This window comes from Lissotriton helveticus, chromosome 2_1, assembly GCF_964261635.1.
Source record: "Lissotriton helveticus chromosome 2_1, aLisHel1.1, whole genome shotgun sequence".
Classification (NCBI taxonomy): Eukaryota; Metazoa; Chordata; class Amphibia; order Caudata; family Salamandridae; genus Lissotriton; species Lissotriton helveticus.
In genome coordinates this window covers 1,212,600,456-1,212,618,435 of record NC_136059.1, presented here as the reverse complement: position 1 = coordinate 1,212,618,435, position 17,980 = coordinate 1,212,600,456, and positions in this window count along the sequence as shown.

The following is a 17,980-nucleotide window of genomic DNA, read 5'->3' as shown; positions in this document are numbered from 1 at the left end:
TCTTTTCAGACTTCCTCGCAGAAATCGGAAAGAAGAGGACGATCAGAACACAGGGAAGAGCACGTCAAGTCCAAAGACAAGGAACCTGCTCATCTGAATAAAAAATTACAAAAGAAGTATGGCGCGGAGGTAAACTAAGACCTCTATTGACAAAAACACACTCAGTGGAGAATAATTCAGAACAACAAACTGAAATTATAGCATTAAAAATGGCGCTAGATAATGCCGATCGCGAATTCCTGACACTTATAGTGTGCGATTCGCATTACTGCGTCAAATCATACAATAACGATTTACAGAAATGGATTCAGAATGGTTACAAAGATGACACAGGTGCCACAATAAAGCAGAAAGCGCTTTGGGAACAAGTAGTTCTTTTAAAGAAAGAACTACCAAAAACTCACGTGATACATTCAGTGAGTCATCGGCGTGATGGCGTTCACGTTGCAGGGAATTCATTGGCTGAGACAGCCACAGCGGTTGCAACTAAATCGGCTTCCGTAGCTACAAAAAAGCGTACAGTAAAATACATTGACGGTGAAACAGTGCTGGCGGTGAGAACATCATCAAAAGGCGACTGCTCAGCGCTACCGATCAATTATCCACTCAGCTATACATACATAATCGATGCAAACTCCGTTCCTTTTGCTCGAATCCCTGGAGTGGGGGACAGAGTAATTCCAAACACGGACAGGAGAGGCTTGTTAATAGCAGACGCACATATGGGTGAGGGTCTCAGACACCTGAAGCTAAAAGATTCTCTGGAAGAATTACAATCAGTGTACTGGTGGCCAGGTATGAGCCTGCATCATCACATTTTTGTAAAAGCCTGCCCAGACTGCAATAGAGATCGCAGTGGCGAGAGAAACGGTTTAATACCATGGCGTTTCACTCCAGAAGTATCAAATCAACAAAAAGAATAAAAACCCAGTATTAATAATGCGTCACATTAACATATAAAGACTATTTTTCACTTATAATGTAGACCCCAGCGCTCGGCTGACGTCTGGACTGTTATAAAAAGATTTGCGAGTCTATAATGGCATATACGCTAGGAGCATGCTACGTTTTGACTAATATTTTCCCTTTAGCCCTCAAGCTTATGGGGAAGCATGGCCAAATGAACATTGCATAGCGGGACTCTTCTCACTTCCTTACTGAGGGATACGGGATGGTGTAAGGAAAAAAACCAAAGGCATAAAGCTATCTATAATGTAAAAGGTATTAGGTTCGGGAGCTGGGTGGGTCAAACATCTAATAAGTGTCCAACGTAGTCTAAATAACCTGCCAAGAGATTCTCTGAGGGGATTCAGTCCGTACGAACTATTGTTTGGGACTAGAATGATGATCCAAGATCTTGACAGTCAGACTTCAGTGGTTAAAGACAAAAGCTTTGATATCAAAGATCGTTTGGCTATTTTGCAGGACTTAAATGAAACAAGAAAAGACCTGAGCAACATAAAGTTGAAACAACAGCCAACAACCACTGAAGAGAAACCACCTGTCCCAGCAAGGCCTGTCTGGATTCCAAAAGTCGGGGATCTAGTCAGAGAGAAGATCGCGGTAAAGAAGGAATTTGGGCCTTCTTACAGAAAAGCAGTTCCTGTCTTGTCTGTCAACGGGACAAGATCAGTAGTACTACCGCCCCTTGCTGGTAAAAAGGAGAACAGAGTTGTATCCATCGACCTGGTAAAACCACAATCATGTGGCCGATAACAAACAGTAGGCCAAGTGGACTCCAAAGAAGTAGTAGAACACCGATGTTTGCTACAAATCCAGAGGTTCAAACTAAGAGGCTAATCACATTCGAAATGCCCAAGGAACATCAACAAGGAATATGCAACAAAGCAATGGAACTTGAACCTCTAAAAACCCAAATAAAAACATTTAGTCGAGACACACCAACCTACAATGATGTAACAAATGACTATGCTGATGAAACAAAGGAAACTTCTAGAACAAAAAGTATTCCAGAAGCAATTGGAACAATTGACAGAACAGCATCCGGCTACTTCATCAACTTCCATGATTCATCTGAAGATCTGAGTGAATGTAAGAAACAGCCAACAACAAAAACATTTAAAGATAAAGCTAAGGAACTTTTTCAACAGCTGAAAGAAACCTATCTGATTTCTCCATGGATTGAATTTTGGGTGGCCTTAGGTGCATTTATCCTCATACTTTGGCTCATCATGGTACTATGCTTGGGACATTTCATTGAAGGAAAATATGCTAAAATGGACACAGCAAGCCAGAAAATCAACTTGGTCCTTAAACCACACACATCTTCACACGTCGAGAAAAGAGAACTTTCTTCAGTGAACTTCACAGCCAATCCTATACCAGGCGGTGTAGCATGGGACAAAACTGATTATGAAATCTATGGTCCGGTTGAAATCCTGAAGTATCCACACCAATTCAAGATCTCATTGAGTGACTTTGTAAAACCAAGCACATTTGCTGATGATTGGGACTTTGAAAGTATTAATGATATGATGTCTGATCTTGTGATGTCTGCTAAATTTACAGAACATGATTATTTGCAGGGTTCATCTAATTACGATCAAATGTTCTGCTACAACCACTATGGTAACCATTATCTACACAAATCTGCACAACCTAGAAATGTTTTAAATTATAACCAATGGGAACATTGTGCTACTCCTCCAAAAGGTAGCTCGAAAACATTTTATGATAAATATTCATACTTTTCAGGGTTTAACACAAGTAATGCAGAAACATTTTATTTCAAATTGTCAAATAAGACAGGTATGAAGACCATGCTTACAAACACAAAATTGATATATTCAGATTCATTTTTTGAGCAAATGAATACATTTGGTTTTGATTTCTGGAACAATAATATTGAAGCAAAAACTGTTTGGGGTACAAGAGATTGGCAAGTACAAGGTATAGAATCATTGTTTAGAGCCTGCATGATCCCAGAACAAATTATATTTTTGAATGACACTATTCAACAAACTACCTGTCTTGGCTTAGCCAAAATCAAAGATTTAAACAAACCGTCTATTCCAAAGCCAACAGTGAACAGTAATAGCTCTATAGATGTTGAGATAGACGTAAACCATATATTAAACCAAAACAGAACACATCCTGAATGGAAAAAATGGTTGATCTGGCCCACAGATACAAATAACTGTCAAGACAGATTCCTGAACAAAATACAGGGGTTCACATTGACTAGGCCAGACCCTAGATATTCCCAAAGACAACATCCAGGGATAGTAACCACCTACAGCGTGGGCAAGCTCTGCCTTCAATGGCTACAAACGTCCACACTGGCAGAAATTAAGCAACACCTAACTTTACTTACAGAAGGTGCTGACTTGCATGATTTCATTATGGGACCACGCAAACAGCGTCAAAAACGTTTCATAGCGGCCTCTATATATGCAGCTTATAACGAAGCCTGGAAAGAAACTCAAATTGAGACAGCAGAGAAAATACGGGAAATTGACCGTATTAATTTGGAAAAATCACTTTCTGTGGTGGACAATGGGTTAATGACTCTGTCCTCCAGAATATATTCTCTGGACAGCATTGTGTCTTCAGCAATCGATATAATATCGCAAGACTTACTGATGTTACAACACGGTCAGTCCCAATTGCGTTCTATTGTACAGCTTGGCTGGACGTTACAAAATCTGCGTTCAGGCTATGTGCCTTGGCGTTTAATCAACACAACGTCATTATTTAATATCTTTAACCTTACTGATAAACAAATCAGTATGGCACAGAAGGGTGCTGATTATACAATCCTGAGTATTGAAAAACTAGAAAGATTACCATTAACAATGTCAGAACGACCTGTCATTGAATGGATAATACATGGGATAATAAATATTCTGATATCTACTTTCAGGTTTCAATACTGCCAAAAATATATAAAGGCAGGCCAGTATGAAAGGTTGGGTAAAGGGTACATTAAGTCAACATGGAACTTGCCCTATACACACGAATGTGTCAGTAATAAAGGCCAGAAAGTGTTTCTTAGTGGCAATAATTGTGCAAGATCACTAAGCGGTACACTTCTGTGTCAGGGTATTAGTTTGCATGGAGCCTGTGAAGGGACTTCAAATAACCTTTCATGTTACCAGCTAGGCACACCTGCAACACAAATAGAACCATTCTTTAGGAGACTCTCGAACGGGAGTTACATTCTAATAGTAGATTGCAGATGTTGTAGTTTGCTGCCCGGAAAACCTTATCTCATAACCGTGACTAGGAAGGTCATGTGCTGTGAACGAGTATTGTTCCCGAACGATTCTCCAGACAGGGAGGCAAGGTTATGGCCCAATTTGAAAATTGATTCTATTCGAATTGATACTTTAAGCAGAATGAAGACAGTGCTCCTACAGACGCCGACCAGGCTAACGTCATCAAAAGAAACGTATGATCTCCAAGTTGCAAGGACAACGTCAGAGATTCATTCATTGTTATCAACAAATTCCCCCATACATTTCGCAGAAATACTGAACGAAATCTTAAATATTTCTGATACCAGTGGTGTCTTAGGTGTATTTAAGACAGTGTTTTCAGGAGCTTTAACACCATTCAAAGCCATCCTGGGTATTTTTCCAGACTTTGTCCATTCCATTTTTGGCGGACTTCCTCTCCTTTTGGGACTGGTGGCAGGCATCCTATTTTTGATCCTGTTATTTCGCTATGGCAAACCATGTCACAGACAAAACACCTGCGACAAGGGAAGAAACGATCCTAGCCATTGGCTACCGGGACCGCATAACTAGAGTCCATGGACTAGCACGGCTACGGGACTTGAACATGACTTGGTTTCTTTCATTTAGACCAATGTGGCAACGTTGTGTTATGCCTGTATTAAGGTGCTTGCTATGCGGCGAAGAATGCGTGTTAGACACCTGTTTGACACTACAATCGGATGTGCCAGTGGACGCAGAAACCTTGTTGGGTCCGGTAACGGCTCATGCATTGTGCTGCCCCCAGCGGCTACCTATCCTGATGACGGCATTCGTGGAGACTTCACCACTACGATTGAGGGGTAGTGAAGTCCGAGATGAAAGCAGCATCGATCAGGTACGACCTTCAGTCAGCTATGCTGATCAAAACATCAATGCAGGCAATCATGCTCATGAATGCATGGTAACAACTTTTTCAGACTTAGTGGAACTTTCGCAAGAAGCTGTTGACAGTTTTTTTCGACAGTCTAAATGATATGATGTTTTCACCAGAGCAGAAGGAATGACTTTGAGCAAGCTAGCACACGGAGTTCCCTGCAAACTTGAATTTGGCCTTCAACTTTAAAAGTAGAGCAATGAAATGGAACAATATTTTTTTCTCCTCTCACCTCCCTCAATTCCAAAATATTTACAATTTTTTGAGACACTTATCTTCTGCTTAAAGTAGACATTATTCTTAGAGAACTGAATTTCTATTTTAGGTAATCAAGAGACATTAGCTACCCTCTAGCATTTTGATACAAAACTTTATGATTGTGATGAAATGGTCTCGCACTTTTCTTCTGTATAAAAGAGCCATTTCATGTGTAGTTTTCACAATTTATTCATGCTGAGTTTGAAATATGCGTTATATGTTTAGCATTATTATACTGCTTGTGCATATAGTACATGTGATTGTGTTTCGTATATTTCATCATTCCAATTTTCAGAATGCATATGAATGTATTTTGGGGTGGTACAGTATACACAAACGCTACTAGTTTCACTATGCCTAGATTTGTAAATATGGACATAGTCTATGTGGAGTGGGTGTGATGTATTTCTATAGGTACAGTATCGATCCCCCTATTCCTGACCCTGGTTTGGTTAATAATTAACTAGCAGCCATCCAACGGTGCAAAAACCGTTATCTGATTAAGCCACACCACGGCACAGAAGCGCGTTATCTGATTAGGTCATAACGCATGCCATCTAATTAGGCAAGCACTATTCCTCCAGCCCCTGATAAGGCATACGGAGTTCTCAAAACAAATCAAACCTACAGCGACCTGGGAAATTCCCGTAGCCATTGTTTTGATTTCACCGAGAACTTCAGTAAAAGAATGTGCGAACTAACCCGTTCGTATGACATCCTTATTGACCTATATATGTCCATCCTTACGTCAATCTCGGCACCTTTAAGGTATAAATATTACCGACATTGCCTTAGGCAAACACACGCGGTGGTGACGAGATTGGAGCAGCGAGACTTGCCGAGGAGCCCAGCAGAGAGCGAAGCCCACGGGTGCTGCCCCGCCTTCCTGACGCGCTGAGAACGAGACGCTGCCTTTCTCCTGCCGAGAAATCCAGCTCCGGCGCTTCCAAGCAGCCCTCGCAGGCAGCTGGAATATCAAGACCTGGGATAAGAGATACCAGCCCTCCACCATTCTAGATCTCAGGTACAGAACTGAATAACCCCTTGCTTAGAATTCTTGAGTCAGACCCTTGGCGAAACAAACTTAACTTAAACTGCTACTTATCTACTCCCGCCCACGTATTAGGCTTAGGTCAGGTACACTGGGGTAGGCGTGGTTAGAAGCACCAGTTGAGTACGATTAGTCAAATGTATATATGTATGTATCTATTTTATCCATTTTAAAGTATCATATGGCTCAGAAACCATATCAATGCTTTTCCAGTATTATTTTATAATTCTGTCTTTACTGTATGCAGTTTACTTAACTATAAGTATTGCAATAATAGCGATTCATTTCTCTTGTACGAGAAAAGAGACTGATCAATAAATACCATCTTTTATTGAACACGCCGTCTCTTCCTTTTCTCTACAATCTGGTGAAACTAAGAATGCACTGAACTGACTGAGTAAAATAAGTTGTCTTTTGTTTTCACACGACTCTAGAGATACACTCTTGATTAGGGGAGAGCAAAGTTGTCATGTTCTATGGTTGTCAGAAACTAAATCCCTTCTTGTCTATCCAGGGAGGTTAAAATCCTCCTTGCCTATTCGAGAAAGTTTCTAGTGAACTCTGAGCTAGCTGGCAAACACAAAACTTTAAGTCTAATATCGTCAGTAGAAGACCTAGTTAACCCCAGTCCTACGTCTATACTATTGAAGATATTATTCCAATGCGCAGAGCCTATTGGGATAATAGGAACTACACTACAACAGCACCAATCCAAACACCCGATACATCGTTGTAATTGTCAGGGTCTGCAGATGGACATAGGCTATATAAAAAAATAAAATATACGTTCTTTAAAATATTTACGATTAAAAAAAAGTAGTCCCTTGGAAGTATCGTCGGCCGCAGATTGCTCTGAAAGCTGTCAAGGAGCGAGCAGTGAAATGGATGCAAATAAACGTGCTGATCTGAACTTCGTGTGGCTTTGCTTTAATTTGGGGCTTCCTGTTTAGACTATATGGATATCGGCTGTTTGCCCAGTCGAGAAGCGAGGCTCACCTTACGAAGGGTTCGTGCAGGCTCTGAGAAGGGGCTTGCAAAGACGGAACGAAGACAAGAGCAGCTCCAATGCAGGTGGTGCTGCCTTGAGCACGAATTCACTGTTGCAAAGCGCAATCTGAGGGCTTACAGCGCTTTACTTTACTCCACTTGGTGAATACTTGGTTCAAATTGCAAGGACTGTTGAGTGGCCCCACTGTGGGAAGAGGGCCAGCGTACTACAAGGCACAGAAGGCTTTGCGATTTAGCCACGCCCACTGTGGCAGGTGCCAGTGATTATATGAGCTGACGCCGCCAAAAACTGCTCTTCCAGCCCTTCGTGAACAATGCCTCTGAAGAAAGGATTATTTCCTGAAACGCGTCAGGCTTTACATGTTCAAAGATTGCTCTGAAAGCTGTCAAGGAGCGAGCAGTGAAATGGATGCAAATAAACGTGCTGATCTGAACTTCGTGTGGCTTTGCTTTAATTTGGGACTTCCTGTTTAGACTTTATATATATATATATATATATATATATATATATATATATATATATATATATATATATATATATATATATATATATATATATACATATATTTGGAAAATCGTCACACCGCAGACTCAACTGCTCCCATCCAAACTGACGAAGAGTGGACCCAGAAGTTGCTGGTGCAAATAAGTAATTTTATTTCATGCTTGCCAGCGCTGCCGCCATGGATATATATATATATCTATACTACTATTATAAAGAGAGAACTTTGAACCTTTGAGGCGGGTAAACTCAGGAACCACAGCACCAATCCAAACACCCGATACATCGTTGTAATTGTCAGGGTCTGCAGATGGACATAGGCTATATAAAAAACATAAAATATACGTTCTTTAAAATATTTACGATTAAAAAAAAAGTAGTCCCTTGGAAGTAGCGCCGGCCGCGACGTGCGTGCTGACATCAGGAGCGCGGGGAGGAGCGGCGTACAGGAGCGCGAGGAGGAGCGGCGGCCATGAGAGCGGAGAGGAGTGGCGGACAGGCGGGGTGGAGCGGTGAGGAACGGCGGACAGGCGGTGAGGAGCGGCGGACAGGCGGGGAGGAGCGGCGGCTGAGGTAGGTGAAGCGGCCCGTGTGCGGCTCATTGGGGGCCTTGAAAGTGGCGGGTGCACTCCGGGGGACCCACAGACAACGTCGTGGTGGGCGGGGGCCCTGAAGCCTGAGACAATGTCAGGGCAGGCGGGAGCCCAGAAGCCTGATTGCTCCCAGACAACGTCGGGACGGGCTGCTAGTATATATATAAAGTCTAAACAGGAAGCCCCAAATTAAAGCAAAGCCACACGAAGTTCAGATCAGCACGTTTATTTGCATCCATTTCACTGCTCGCTCCTTGACAGCTTTCAGAGCAATCTTTGAACATGTAAAGCCTGACGCGTTTCAGGAAATAATCCTTTCTTCAGAGGCATTGTTCACGAAGGGCTGGAAGAGCAGTTTTTGGCCGCGTCTGCTCATATAATCACTGGCACCTGCCACAGTGGGCGTGGCTAAATCGCAAAGCCTTCTGTGCCTTGTAGTACGCTGGCAAGCCGGGCCGAAGACGCCTGAAATGGCAGAAACCGGTCCCCGGAAGCTTGTTTCCTTCCCAGTGTAAGAATTGGCTTTTGTAGTCTGGTCTGCCCTGTTCCCATGATGCACTGGGCCAGGGACAGACTAATTTGCATACAGCCAGGTTCTGAAACTGGGATGGTGCAATGAGCTAAAAAACGGTGTTGGATCTAGCCCTGATCTCTTGACTGGGTGAGAGTACTCTGCTTAATTCAGAGACTCTGTCCATCACCAACCCTTGTTGTAAATTATTTTGTCCACCCTAAGCGTGGAAGGGTATACTCAGATGTGAGTCCCTTGCTCATTGCACCATCAGGATTCAAGCAAGCCGGGCCGAAGACGCCTGAAATGGCAGAAACCGGTCCCCGGAAGCTTGTTTCCTTCCCAGTGTAAGAATTGGCTTTTGTAGTCTGGTCTGCCCTGTTCCCATGATGCACTGGGCCAGGGACAGACTAATTTGCATACAGCCAGGTTCTGAAACTGGGATGGTGCAATGAGCTAAAAAACGGTGTTGGATCTAGCCCTGATCTCTTGACTGGGTGAGAGTACTCTGCTTAATTCAGAGACTCTGTCCATCACCAACCCTTGTTGTAAATTATTTTGTCCACCCTAAGCGTGGAAGGGTATACTCAGATGTGAGTCCCTTGCTCATTGCACCATCAGGATTCAAGCAAGCCGGGCCGAAGACGCCTGAAATGGCAGAAACCGGTCCCCGGAAGCTTGTTTCCTTCCCAGTGTAAGAATTGGCTTTTGTAGTCTGGTCTGCCCTGTTCCCATGATGCACTGGGCCAGGGACAGACTAATTTGCATACAGCCAGGTTCTGAAACTGGGATGGTGCAATGAGCTAAAAAACGGTGTTGGATCTAGCCCTGATCTCTTGACTGGGTGAGAGTACTCTGCTTAATTCAGAGACTCTGTCCATCACCAACCCTTGTTGTAAATTATTTTGTCCACCCTAAGCGTGGAAGGGTATACTCAGATGTGAGTCCCTTGCTCATTGCACCATCAGGATTCAAGCAAGCCGGGCCGAAGACGCCTGAAATGGCAGAAACCGGTCCCCGGAAGCTTGTTTCCTTCCCAGTATAAGAATTGGCTTTTGTAGTCTGGTCTGCCCTGTTCCCATGATGCACTGGGCCAGGGACAGACTAATTTGCATACAGCCAGGTTCTGAAACTGGGATGGTGCAATGAGCTAAAAAACGGTGTTGGATCTAGCCCTGATCTCTTGACTGGGTGAGAGTACTCTGCTTAATTCAGAGACTCTGTCCATCACCAACCCTTGTTGTAAATTATTTTGTAGTACGCTGGCCCTCTTCCCACAGTGGGGCCACTCAACAGTCCTTGCAATTTGAACCAAGTATTCACCAAGTGGAGTAAAGTAAAGCGCTGTAAGCCCTCAGATTGTGCTTTGCAGCAGTGAATTCGTGCTCAAGGCAGCACCACCTGCATTGGAGCTGCTCTTGTCTTCGTTCCGTCTTTGCAAGCCCCTTCTCAGAGCCTGCACGAACCCTTCGTAAGGTGGGCCTCGCTTCTCGACTGGGCAAACAGCCGATATCCATATAGTCTAAACAGGAAGCCCCAAATTAAAGCAAAGCCACACAAAGTTCAGATCAGCACGTTTATTTGCATCCATTTCACTGCTCGCTCCTTGACAGCTTTCAGAGCAATATGCGGCCGGCGCTACTTCCAAGAGACTACTTTTTTTTTAATCGTAAATATTTTAAAGAACGTATATTTTATTTTTTTATATAGCCTATGTCCATCTGCAGACCCTGACAATTACAACGATGTATCGGGTGTTTGGATTGGTGCTGTGGTTCCTGAGTTTACCCGCCTCAAAGGTTCAAAGTTCTCTCTTTATAATAGTAGTATAGATATATAAATTACACCCGGTCATAGTGAAAAATGCGATGTACTCCGGATCCAGCATTGTTCAAAGTTGATTTATTTGGCAAAGAAACAGAGACCGCGATTTGACCTATTCAAGATCTTGGTAAGAGGACCACGGATGCAAAATGGTGCACTTAGAAACCTCATCATGCAGGAAAGACAGTCCACACAAAAAAGAGGGTGAATAATAACAAGTAAGTACAGCTACAATAGAAACAGAAGAAAAAATATTTCATTGACTCCCCTACAGTTACTATATTTATTAAGATGGAATGGCAATCATTTTAAAAATAAAAAAAATATTTTACCGTGCAATGGAAAAATTCACCCATGGTATTGATGACATGTGGTATCATGGTGCGAGTACATTTTAATGGATTAAAGTAGCCAGAAGATGACAAGACCCATAATCTATTATAAATATGTAAAACCAAGTGAAATTTATATTTCTGGTGGTTCCAATACATTACATGGCCTTGATGTGCATGTGTGGCAACCTCAAAACATGCCAATTTGGCTGATATATTGGGTTAATAGTGCAAAAGTGGTATGCTCAAATTGAAAACGATATATTCCATCTAGTATCTCACGCAGGATAAAGTACCCAAGTGCATATTCAGACAGCTAAACATAGATAAGTCAAAGTTTCATAATCTATGACAATTTGTCCACTGGTTCAAAATGAGGTGAAGATAAATAAAATAGACTCCATCATGTGCAAACATAATTAAGCTATCAGTAGCCCTACTACTCATTACTAATCTCAACCAAAAGAGAAAGGTTACATGAGTAAGGGTACTCCTCTCCCGTGTTGGTTAACTGTCTTTAGGTGGAAAATCTCAGGTCTTCAGTACACTCAGCCCAATGGTCCTGTAAGTAAATAGATAAGTATTGTTAAAGCACACAATAGGTTCAATTCACATAGAAATAATAGGCAAAAACATTCAAATAGATATCTGGCTTAGTTACTTTGGTTAGTCATCCTCTCTCTCTAGCTGTGTGATTTCACCCTCTTGAGGCGGAAGCCGGGAGGTCCTCCTTTACTGCTTTTCTCCTAAGTGTTTTAACCTATTTGCCACTCAAAACCTTGCTTGATTTAAAAAGCATTTTATTGTATTTCATTCTGTGTTTGGCACCTTGATTCACAAAGCGTTCCACCTTGCCAGTTAACTTTTCACATCTTACCGCTGCCTGGGCCACTTTCAGCTGAGCATCGACGCTGAGAGCTCGGTCCCGGGGAGCCGAAGTTTTTACAGCGGACATATTGGGGGTGTTTAAGCGCTCTGACGCGCTCTAGCTGCCTATAAAAGGGGCATTCTTGTTCCCGGCATTCGACTTAGCTGTGCGATTTCACCCTCTTGAGGCGGAAGCCGGGAGGTCCTCCTTTACTGCTTTTCTCCTAAGTGTTTTAACCTATTTGCCACTCATAACCTTGCTTGATTTAAAAAGCATTTTATTATATTTCATTCTGTGTCTGGCACCTTGATTCACAAAGCGTTCCACCTTGCCAGTTAACTTTTCACATCTTACCGCTGCCTGGGCCACTCTCAGCTGAGCATCGACGCTGAGAGCTCGGTCCCGGGGAGCTGAAGATTTACAGCAGCCATATTGGGGGTGTTTAAGCGCTCTGACGCGCTCTAGCTGCCTATAAAAGGGGCATTCTTGTTCCCGGCATTCGACTTAGCTGTGCGATTTCACCCTCTTGAGGCGGAAGCTGGGAGGTCCTCCTTTACTGCTTTTCCCCTAAGTGTTTTAACCTATTTGCCACTCGTAACCTTGCTTGATTTAAAAAGCATTTTATTGTATTTCATTCTGTGTCTGGCACCTTGATTCACAAAGCATTCCACCTTGCCAGTTAACTTTTCACATCTTACCGCTGCCTGGCCCACTCTCAGCTGAGCATCGACGCTGAGAGCTCGGTCCCGGGGAGCCGAAGTTTTTACAGCAGCCATATTGGGGGTGTTTAAGTGCTCTGACACGCTCTAGCTGCCAATAAAGGGGGCATTCTTGTTCCAGGCATTCGACTTAGCTGTGCGATTTCACCCTATTGAGGCGGAAGCCGGGAGGTCCTCCTTTACTGCTTTTCTCCTAAGTGTTTTAACCTATTTGCCACTCGTAACCTTGCTTGATTTAAAAAGCATTTTATTGTATTTCATTCTGTATCTGGCACCTTGATTCACAAAGCGTTCCACCTTGCCAGTTAACTTTTCACATCTTACCGCTGCCTGGGCCACTCTCAGCTGAGCATCGACGCTGAGAGCTCGGTCCCGGGGAGCCGAAGTTTTTACAGCAGCCATATTGGGGGTGTTTAAGTGCTCTGACACGCTCTAGCTGCCTATAAAGGGGGCATTCTTGTTCCAGGCATTCGACTTAGCTGTGCGATTTCACCCTCTTGAGGCGGAAGCCGGGAGGTCCTCCTTTACTGCTTTTCTCCTAAGTGTTTTAACCTATTTGCCACTCGTAACCTTGCTTCATTTAAAAAGCATTTTATTGTATTTCATTCTGTGTCTGGCACCTTGATTCACAAAGCGTTCCACCTTGCCAGTTAACTTTTCACATCTTACCGCTGCCTGGGCCACTCTCAGCTGAGCATCGACGCTGAGAGCTCGGTCCCGGGGAGCCGGAGTTTTTACAGCGGCCATACTGGGGGTGTTTAAGTGCTCTGACACGCTCTAGCTGCCTATAAAAGGGGCATACTTGTTCCCGGCATTCCACTTAGCTGTGCGATTTCACCCTCTTGAGGCAGAAGCCGGAAGGTCCTCCTTTACTGCTTTTCTCCTAAGTGTTTTAACCTATTTGCCACTCGTAACCTTGCTTGATTTAAAAAGCATTTTATTGTATTTCATTCTGTGTCTGGCACCTTGATTCACAAAGCGTTCCACCTTGCCAGTTAACTTTTCACATCTTACCGCTGCCTGGGCCACTCTCAGCTGAGCATCGACGCTGAGAGCTCGGTCCCGGGGAGCCGAAGTTTTTACAGCGGCCATATTGGGGGTGTTTAAGCGCTCTGACGCGCTCTAGCTGCCTATAAAAGGAGACGGCCTCCCTCCGTGCAGCGGATGCGACCAGCGGACGCACCAGACTCACGCCGGAGTCATGCCAGAGTCCTGCCCATCTGCGCCCGTCAGCGCCAAGGAGACGCCGGTGGCGGGGCAGGGTGATCAAGTCTCCGGCCATCGGGCAGGTAGTTTTCCATACTCCCTACATTCATTGATATCTGTTAAACCCCCGCCCATGCCTTGTCATCATACTCTCACCCCTGAGCGGGTTCTGGAAGACTTTGTGTGTCAGTGCATTGGAAATCTGGCCCCTCGCAAAAAACACTCTAGTCCTGTCAATTGTATACCCTCTCGGTCGACATCAGAGATCGGCTTTCTGATTAATGTTAGATCGCTCATCAAAAACAACTTTGCCTTTAGGGAATTTGTCTCCGAGAGAAAACCTCTTTGTGTGTTCATTACGGAGACCTGGGCTACCGACCATTCCGAACCAGACCTTTTGAATGCCATTCCGGAGGGCTACTCTTTGTCCAGAATGGACAGAGAGAGGCGAAGGGGGGGTGGAATAGGGATTTTACACAGATCTGCAGTTACTATATTTATTAAGATGGAATGGCAATCATTTTAAAAATAAAAAAAATATTTTACCGTGCAATGGAAAAATTCACCCATGGTATTGATGACATGTGGTATCATGGTGCGAGTACACTTTAATGGATTAAAGAAGCCAGAAGATGACAAGACCCATAATCTATTTTAAATATGTAAAACCAAGTGAAATTTATATTTCTGGTGGTTCCAATACATTACATGGCCTAGATGTGCATGTGTGGCAACCTCAAAACATGCCAATTTGGCTGAAATATTGGGTTAATAGTGCAAAAGTGGTATGCTCAAAGTGAAAACGATATATTCCATCTAGTATCTCACGCAGGATAAAGTACCCAAGTGCATATTCAGACAGCTAAACATAGATAAGAAGTTTCATAATCTATGACAATTTGTCCACTGGTTCAAAATGAGGTGAAGATAAATAAAATAGACTCCATCATGTGCAAACATAATTAAGCTATCAGTAGCCCTACTACTCATTACTAATCTCAACCAAAAGAGAAAGGTTACATGAGTAAGGGTACTCCTCTCCCGTGTTGGTTAACTGTCTTTAGGTGGAAAATCTCAGGTCTTCAGTACACTAAGCCCAATGGTCCTGTAAGTAAATAGATATGTATTGTTAAAGCACACAATAGGTTCAATTCACATAGAAATAATAGGCAAAAACATTCAAATAGATATCTGGCTTAGTTACTTTGGTTAGTCATCCTCTCTCTCTAGCTGTGTGATTTCACCCTCTTGAGGTGGAAGCCGGGAGGTCCTCCTTTACTGCTTTTCTCCTTAGTGTTTTAACCTATTTGCCACTCGAAACCTTGCTTGATTTAAAAAGCATTTTATTGTATTTCATTCTGTGTTTGGCACCTTGATTCACAAAGCGTTCCACCTTGCCAGTTAACTTTTCACATCTTACCGCTGCCTGGGCCACTCTCAGCTGAGCATCGACGCTGAGAGCTCGGTCCCGGGGAGCCGAAGTTTTTACAGCGGCCATATTGGGAGTGTTAAAGTGCTCTGACGCGCTCTAGCTGCCTATAAAAGGGGCATTCTTGTTCCCGGCATTCGACTTAGCTGTGCGATTTCATCCTCTTGAGGCGGAAGCCGGGAGGTCCTCCTTTACTGCTTTTCTCCTAAGTGTTTTAACCTATTTGCCACTCGTAAACTTGCTTGATTTAAAAAGCATTTTATTGTATTTCATTCTGTGTCTGGCACCTTGATTCACAAAGCGTTCCACCTTGCCAGTTAACTTTTCACATCTTACCGCTGCCTGGGCCACTCTCAGCTGAGCATCGACGCTGAGAGCTCGGTCCCGGGGAGCCGAAGTTTTTACAGCGGCCATATTGGGGGTGTTTAAGCGCTCTGACGCGCTCTAGCTGCCTATAAAGGGGGCATTCTTGTTCCAGGCATTTGACTTAGCTGTGCGATTTCACCCTCTTGAGGCGGAAGCCGGGAGGTCCTCCTTTACTGCTTTTCTCCTAAGTGTTTTAACCTATTTGCCACTCGTAACCTTGCTTGATTTAAAAAGCATTTTATTGTATTTCATTCTGTGTCTGGCACCTTGATTCACAAAGCGTTCCACCTTGCCAGTTAACTTTTCACATCTTACCGCTGCCTGGGCCACTCTCAGCTTAGCATCGACGCTGAGAGCTCGGTCCCGGGGAGCCGAAGTTTTTACAGCAGCCATATTGGGGGTGTTTAAGTGCTCTGACACGCTCTAGCTGCCTATAAAAGGGGCATACTTGTTCCCGGCATTCCACTTAGCTGTGCGATTTCACCCTCTTGAGGCGGAAGCCGGGAGGTCCTCCTTTACTGCTTTTTTCCTAAGTGTTTTAACCTATTTGCCACTCGTAACCTTGCTTGATTTAAAAAGCATTTTATTGTATTTCATTCTGTGTCTGGCACCTTGATTCACAAAGCGTTCCACCTTGCCAGTTAACTTTTCACATCTTACCGCTGCCTGGGCCACTCTCAGCTGAGCATCGATGCTGAGAGCTCGGTCCCGGGGAGCCGAAGTTTTTACAGCGGCCATATTGGGGGTGTTTAAGCGCTCTGACGCGCTCTAGCTGCCTATAAAAGGAGACGGCCTCCCTCCGTGCAGCGGATGTGACCAGCGGACGCACCAGACTCACGCCGGAGTCATGCCAGAGTCCTGCCCATCTGCGCCCGTCAGCGCCAAGGAGACGCTGGCGGCCGGGCAGGGTGATCAAGTCTCCGGCCATCGGGCAGGTAGTTTTCCATACTCCCTACATTCATTGATATCTGTTAAACCCCCTCCCATGCCTTGTCATCATACTCTCACCCCTGAGCGGGTTCTGGAAGACTTTGTGTGTCAGTGCATTGGAAATCTGGCCCCTCGCAAAAAACACTCTAGTCCTGTCAATTGTATACCCTCTCGGTCGACATCAGAGATCGGCTTTCTGATTAATGTTAGATCGCTCATCAAAAACAACTTTGCCTTTAGGGATTTTGTCTCCGAGAGAAAACCTCTTTGTGTGTTCATTACGGAGACCGGGGCTACCGACCATTCCGGACCAGTCCTTTTGAATGCCATTCCGGAGGGCTACTCTTTGTCCAGAATGGACAGAGAGAGGCGAAGGGGGGGTGGAATTTGGATTTTACACAGATCTGCAGTCAGATGCAAAACTGAGCACTTATCCTCCCCCAGTGATCCCTATCAGGCCCTTTTCTTCGCCCTGAACCCCTCCCCCTCTTTTACCTTCGCCGGGATCCTGATCTACAGGCCTCCCGGTCCCAGGTCAGAATTCTGTCAAAACCTTATTAAGGTTCTGGAGCCCTACCTAGACAGACCCAACTTTACCATCTTGGGGGATTTTAATTTCCATCTCGAGAAGGACAATTCTACTGATACTGCCCTCCTGCTGGATCTACTAGCCTCATACGGCCTGAGCCAGAGAGTGGATGGCTGCACCCACATAGCCGAACACACCCTGGACGGGGTCTTTACCAACGACCCTAGGGTGCAGAGAGGGACTCCCCTCCCGCTCTCCTGGTCAGATCATATGGCCATTCCCTTTGATTTTATATATTCTAATTCCATCCTAGCCCCTGCAAACCCCAGTAAGTAGGAACTTAAAAGAAATTTTAAAGGAATAAACTGTGACACACTAGCCCCTCTGCTGTCCGACCACAGCCCGCTACCTATAAGGAACACATATAGTGCTGCCCTTGACTTGCACAACTCTATCCTGAAGGCAGTAGAGAAACTGGCTCCCATCAAGCCACACTACTCTGCCAGAAAACGCCCTTCGGCACCCTGGTTCTCTGACACCCTCAGGTCCCTTAGGTAGGGATGTAGGAGACAGGAGAGAGCTTGGAGACTTCATCTAGATCCTGAAGAAAAGCAAAAACATAAGATCCTACTTAAAGAATACAAATCTGCGGTGCTTGTGGAAAAGAAACAACACTTATCTAAGATGACCACTTCCCTTAGCTCCACCAGGGAGTTGTTCAAAATCATTGATTCCCTGTCAG